We start from the raw sequence: 6,656 nt of genomic DNA on the forward strand, positions 1-6,656 counted from the left end.
GGATTTCGGGTGAAATTTCACCAAAAATCACCATGAAAGTGGTTTTGGAGAAAATCACAATCTTCCTGTTCGGCAAATGCATCCAATGTCATGTTTACAGAAAAAAATATCATGTTTTCTCAGGTTTCTGAAGGTTTCTTCCTAGAAAACTCGAATGTGTGGAGTATTTGACTCCAGGTGGAACCAATTAGCGTTTGCCAGCCGAAAACAAAAACGGTCCTGCTAAAATGCATTGAAAACCTTAAAGTCCATAGAGAATATCCAGAAAACACAAACACACACAGAGGCTGTAGCAACATCTGGGATTGTGATATCTACAAATTGTTAGAGTCTACTGCCCGAAAAACGTCACCAAGAGACATCTCTTATGAAAACAGCAAGGGGAAGCTTTATTGATTATCCAGCATGCTGGTGCTGTCTGATCATACATGAACAGAGCAGCCCCGAATAACCAAAGGTTAGGGTTTATAAAGGCAAAAACCGCAAAACCGGGAAGGGGGGGAATACATGGTTGCTATGCACAGTTGCTATACACAGTTACTAAAATCAAAAGAGAGTACATAAAATCAAAAGAGAGTATATGGTTACTGGGGTCAACATAACCTAAAACCTAAGTGAAATTAATATTTATCATAATCTTGAGAATACCAGTTACAATATTACAATTAGCAATTAGGACATGACATTAATGTAAGACACAGACAAATCACATCTTTATTATTAGCCCAGGTAACCCAGGTGCAACCTTTCTACTTTTAAGCTTGAGCAATCATGCTAGGGGGGTTTTGTGCATTGCCAAGGGTGATGTAGTGCACTGCTATTGTCCGACTATTTGAGATCATAGTTTCAGACCAGAGTCTCACGGTGGGGGGGGGGTGCTTTCTCAGAATGCAGTCTCAAGTGCTCCAAAATGGAGTCCCTACTGTCAAGGTGCTACTTCAGTGTTTTATTTTTACAGCTGCACTAGGAAGGTTTAAACCTGTAAGCTTAAGCTTAACTTTTTACACCCGCACATATACAATTTTAACTCTTCATTCCCCACTCCTTGTTGTGAGGATCTCTAATCTTAGAGATTATTTGTTTTTGTCTCTTTTAATGTGACATATTATTGTCTTATGACCATGAGTTTAACATTTTTAACTTGTTTTTACACGAAGGTGATGAGTTTGTTTAACACACAAGGTCCTATGGTTTCAATTAGGAGTAGAACAATTAAGGGTCCTGCTAGGGCTGACAGTAGGGTAGTAAGCCATAGGGACCAGCCGAACCATGACTTAAACCATTTTTGTTGAGTTTCCCTCTCCCATTGCCGTTTTTCCAGTCGTTTTCTGAGTTTGGCCATGGAGTTTCTAACCACCTGGGTTCAGTCAGCATAAAAACAACATTTTTTCTTCAGGGCCGCGCATAACACCCCCCACCTATGAGAATGAGATTCAACCCCCGCCTGTTCTGTAATACTGAAATGCAGATACTGGGCTGCATCTGGGAGATTGTGGAAGATTTGTCAGGCAGAAGGATCTCCACCTGGCAGGTTATCAGGTAGAAGGGGGCAGGGCAGGATGCAAAGGCCAGGCTGTCTGTGAAACATTGTCAGGATGACTGAGATGTGGATGCATATGGTGGGCACATTAGGCCTTTATGTCACACACACATAAGCTCATAACTGACTTTTTGCCTAATATTTTCCCCTCAAGAGGTAATACCCAAAATTCTTCTTTGGGATTATGGATGGAGTTCCGTCTTCTGTAACTTCTTCGAAGCTGGCATGTGGGCATCGAGGGGGATTTGGGTATTTCCTCTTGCTACCTGTCTTACAGTGTGCAACAGTGGCCTTGGAAAGACTGTACTGCTTGGTCCAGAGGGCTGTTCAGGTAGTCCAGTGGAATGGGCTGGAAGCCTTGTCTGACGACCATTTGGAGTTAACAGCTTTTAGTCTGTTAGAGACAAAACAAATAAGGGCATTAAAAACACACGGTGTAAGAAGCATCTATAGTTTCAGTACAGGAGTGGAGGGGACCACTTCCCCCTGGACTATTGGATAGACTTTTAAGGCCTGGCAGGGTGTGTGAGGCCCAGACCTATCCATGGGGTGCTGTTAAGAAAATTGTAAGAGATGCAAATCTCCTTTAAGGGAGGCACCCTGTTGACTCGCATTACATGGCTGGACTAGGAGAGTTAAATAGGAGGCTGATAGAAATAGGCAACTTAGGTTTCACTGACCCTAGACCATCCCCAGTAGCAGTGGCTGGAATTGGAAGCTGGGCAGAGGCTGGGCAGAGCCAAAGGCATTTTAGCTCGGGGCCACAGGGTCTGTAGTTCTGAACCAGGAGTCCTTCGACACCCAGGGCAGTTCCGTGTCCAGTGGCTGTGCTCTTGGCAGGGCTGACAGAAGGCATTTGCTGTCATGACAGCTGCTTGCCCAACACCCTGGCTCCTTATATCAGCAACAGGTGCACAGGTTTGGGGTGCACTGGCCTTGCTGGGTCTCCTTGACGGCAGATCACTGTGTAAAGCAGCCATTGATTGGCCTGTTGCCCATCCCTACATTGCTCCTGCTGCTAGCTTGCTCCTCATTCCCCTGGTCTCTAATAAAGTGGACCCTGGAGGCAGCCTCTATGATGCAAGTCAAGGGGGTGCCCAACCCAACCCTGATTTTTGGAGATTTTTTTAATATCAGGGTGAGCTAGAAAAAATATGGTCATGGGCAAATTCTGACACTTAGTATTTTCCTGCGAGTTAAGACTGTGCCCATGAGGAGAACTATGACCCTTTAGGTAAGATCAACTGTGGTGACCTGCTTGCATACTTTGAGGTCGTCAGTTTAAATTTTTATCTATTTTTTAGTTTGGTTTAAAAGGGGAGTTCTGCCCATTTAACGCATACACTGAAAAATTGATCTAGTAGTTTAACCCCCCCCTTTTTTTTTATGTTGTTTGGGGCCCTATACTGTGGCCAGGCATTATTACAGAAAAGGTCAGTCATCCCTTACATAAGGTCTGGGGATCAAACCGTACGTCACAGTGGAGAGTCCTGCAGAACAGTAGTAACTTCCCTTCTGGAAGAGAAAAGAGGAGAAGTGAGGCAGCAAGTTGGGTCTCTAGCCTGACTTTCTGGGCTTTTAGATTTAACTGGCAGTTTAACCAGTGTTTACTGTGTAGCCTGACTTAGAGGAGAAATTGTGGCAGAGGTCTCTGCCATCCTTTGGCTTCCGGGTATTTACCATGTAGCCTGTGGACACTAGCGCTTTCTTGGGTTTCTGGAACCCAGTTTTTTAGCATCTGCCGCATAACCATAACTTAACAGAGACAGTAGAGTACACAATGGATTAACATGAATTTTATGTCTCTTGTTGTCGAATAAACCAGAAATAAAATAAAAAAAAACCTTGTATATAAGAGTTTACATAATTTAGAATTATTTAACAGAGTCAAAAAGAGCTTACAGGACCTAACTCTAGAAATGGCAGAGTAATCGATTTAGCAGACACTGTTAACATAGATGTTACAGTTTTTGCAGAAACAGATTCCAAGATTTATGATTTAGACCATTTTTAGATATTTACTAATATTAGTACACAATTTTTTTTTTAAAACCCCATTGTTATAACAGAAGATCAGACTTTAACATTAGGTCAGTGTAATTTTGGCATTAGCACTTAACTCTGTAAATAATATTTTAAAATTATAAACATTTTAAAACTTTTTATGACTTGTTTACACCTTTTGAAACTTTATATTTATAGTTACATTTACATAGCCTTGAATTGTCATGTATGGACAACCTATGAGAATACATGTTAACAAACTCAACCAGTTTTTTTATTGAATTTGAGATGTTAAAAGTATATATATTTTTTTAAGCTTTATTTAGCACTGATGCCTAGATGACTTAAGACACTGAGTTATTAATGAATACCACACCATTATCTGAAATAAAAGTTAAAATTACATTTTCATGTTTTTAAGTAACACAAGGATAACACCTCCTGGACAGCAAACATTAGTGCATGTTTACAACTTTGAAAAGATCTTCCTCATTAAGAGAAACAAGTTTAAAGCATATCAAAGACATGTAAAACTGAGCAAGCAAGCCACTGAGCAAACTGAAGGGCGTTTGCATTACCTCAATTTTCTGAACCAATCTGCATTGGCTTACTTTAGTTAACAACATAAAGGCTTGTATACACAGAATTTTACTCTTATTTTTATAAGACCGCTTTAGCTGGAAAGCAAAAACATAAATACAGCATAGGTCTGACACCACTTATAATATTTTAATATATTTTATATAATTTGAATTGACCCAAGCAGCTGTTACTTTAACAAATTTAGAGTCTCATCCTTTGAGAGTTCCAGGGATCCGACTGGAAGCCCAAAGATGGAAGACTCGGTTTAGAATTTAAGCTGTCAGAGAGTCAAACCATTTAGCCAAAATTAGTACATTTCTGATCAGTTGGGTAATTACTTAGACATTAAAAACAGATAAACAATGTAAACAAACTTCGCGCTGTAGTTTTTCCAATCAAGACTCATAATGGCAATAGAAAAACGCGAAACCTTCAAGACAGGTGAACGCTCTCAGATGAGTCAGGGACAGCAGCACAGAAAAGAGCTGATTATCAGCATATGAACCCACTGTTTAGGTTTTTATTAGTTGCAAAGAGAATAACCCATCAGCTTGGAAAGGGTTAATGGCTTAAGGTTCTGGCTCCCTTAGGTAAGGTCAGCAGTGGTATTGAATTGGAAATTCCTCCAGGAGAGGAAAAAGAAGCAGCCCTGGGGTGGGGGCTCTGCCTAGAGATATTTGGAGTGCAGAGAAAGGCTGTGGCCCCCCCATTTACAGGGAAGACTGCACACACCGGGGCCTGGCAGGACTAATCGTGGGGTTGGGTGGGTGTGCCATTTCACCAAGAGTGTTGGGAACCTCCTATAATTTAACCAAAGCCAGATCAATTAGGACTACTGCAGACACTCAGTCAATTACAACAGATAGTTAACTTTAGCTCTTTTCCAGATTTAGTCCTCAGGCAATCAAAGCTTAGCAACGGTAATAGTTCACAAAAAACTTTTAAGACGCACCAGAGCTACCATAAGCTGCAAAGACGGAAAACTTTTTACCCGGTTGGAAAGGGTTAGCAGGTAACAGGTAACAGCTTTTCCCTGGGTGGAGAGACCTGTGGAATTTCCCTCTCCCTTTCTCCTGGCCAGTGGTATAGGAATGGAGATGAGGAGAGCAAAAGAGTGGGGGAGGGAGCCCCCGGGAGGAGGAGGAAGGCAGAAAGCAATGAAGCTCCTCATGTCTGGGGGCTGAGTAGGGTTTGAAATCTCCTATCGCTTAAGGTTACCCACTACCTAGTTGTCTGAGTTTACCTGAGGGCCAATATTAGCCTCGACCGAAGCTAAGCCCTGCTCGCGTAGCAGTAGGCAGCGTGACCAGGCGTCGCTCCAAGAGAGAGACCTGGTTCTCAGGTCACAGTCCGGCTGCCGGGAAGCCGAAGCGAGCTCAGGGGGTCTCCAGGCTCTCAGCCAACTGCCCTTCCTAATTTCCCTCCCGTTCCTTACAATCCCTCTGGAGTTTCGGCCGTAGCTAAGCCGTGGCCCAGGGGAACTCCGTGTTCTCGGAGAGCTGTGGGGTGCCGGACACTCAACGGTCACTTCCACAGATCCGGTCCCACTTGAGGGAAGGAATACTGACCTCCGATGTTTTCTCAAAATCCCGGTCTGGGTGCCCATGACGGCCAGGCAGGAGAACGGCCTCTTTCACTCAGTGAATGAGTGGTAAATGGAATGAGCCCTCCGGGGGGCCAATCCACTCTGAGAGCTGGCCATTCAGAGGCACAGAAAGACTGCCACTTTACCTTCTTGACTGACAAAGAGAGATTATGTGCCCAGGTCGCTTACCTCCTACCAATGATTTAAAGTTAGAGACAAAGGTGTAGACACAGTCTGGCCCATGTTAGCAGACATCACAATGTACACGAACAGACAAACAGTGTAGAGAATCAGCACACAACAACCACACAAAGTGTCCGTAAAGGAACTGAGATAAACTACTGGTCGCGATGATGCTGGCAATACAAACACAGACTCTGGAACCACCTCAGAGCCCTGTGAGGATGCCGGTAATACAAATGCAAGCTCCGGAACCACTTCAGAACCTACAAATGCAGACTCCAGAACCACTTCAGAGTCACGCGACAATGCTGGCAATACAAATGCAGATTCCAAATCTACCAAATGGGAGCCATCACAGCACCCCATACAATGCTAAATGATAAGAGAATACAATCAACAAACAACAAGACAACCAACAAAGCACCTTACAACTACAAAAGACTAATAATAAGAAGGCCTTACCGGCCACCCCATCTGTGCTGGGAATGCAGACTCCACGCCTGCCCCTTCAGAAGTATCTGGGCATCCCCAGCCTTCCTTTGTCCTCCTGAGGCGTCCCTCAGGGCCTTAGCCTGTGGCCCCCGGGCACGTCTGCCGGCCACAGCCAGGAAGGGCTCACGCCCTGTCCCAGCAGCTACTACACCAGCACAGTTCCCAAAACCCTAGAGCGCTCACAAACTACCAAAATCCAGAATGAAGAGACACAAACCACAAATAAGCCGGCCGACAACACGAATAGGCGCCTGCACTTACCCCGAGAGA

The 6,656-nt window shown here is 43.8% G+C and overlaps 1 long non-coding RNA gene across 1 annotated transcript; it reads right to left on the reverse strand.

Annotated features, from left to right (window-relative positions):
• Positions 1 to 778: 778 nt before the first annotated feature.
• On the reverse strand, positions 779 to 5,883 carry LOC127484607 (uncharacterized). The gene is made up of 3 exons (XR_016224127.1): positions 5,695 to 5,883; positions 2,990 to 3,055; positions 779 to 1,934 (listed from the first exon to the last, which is right to left on the reverse strand). It is a non-coding gene; the product is annotated as an uncharacterized LOC127484607 (long non-coding RNA).
• Positions 5,884 to 6,656: the final 773 nt, after the last annotated feature.

The sequence above is a fragment of the Oryctolagus cuniculus genome, chromosome 17 (assembly GCF_051225735.1).
Source record: "Oryctolagus cuniculus isolate XC-2025 breed Fujian yellow rabbit chromosome 17, ASM5122573v1, whole genome shotgun sequence".
NCBI classification, from domain to species: Eukaryota; Metazoa; Chordata; class Mammalia; order Lagomorpha; family Leporidae; genus Oryctolagus; species Oryctolagus cuniculus.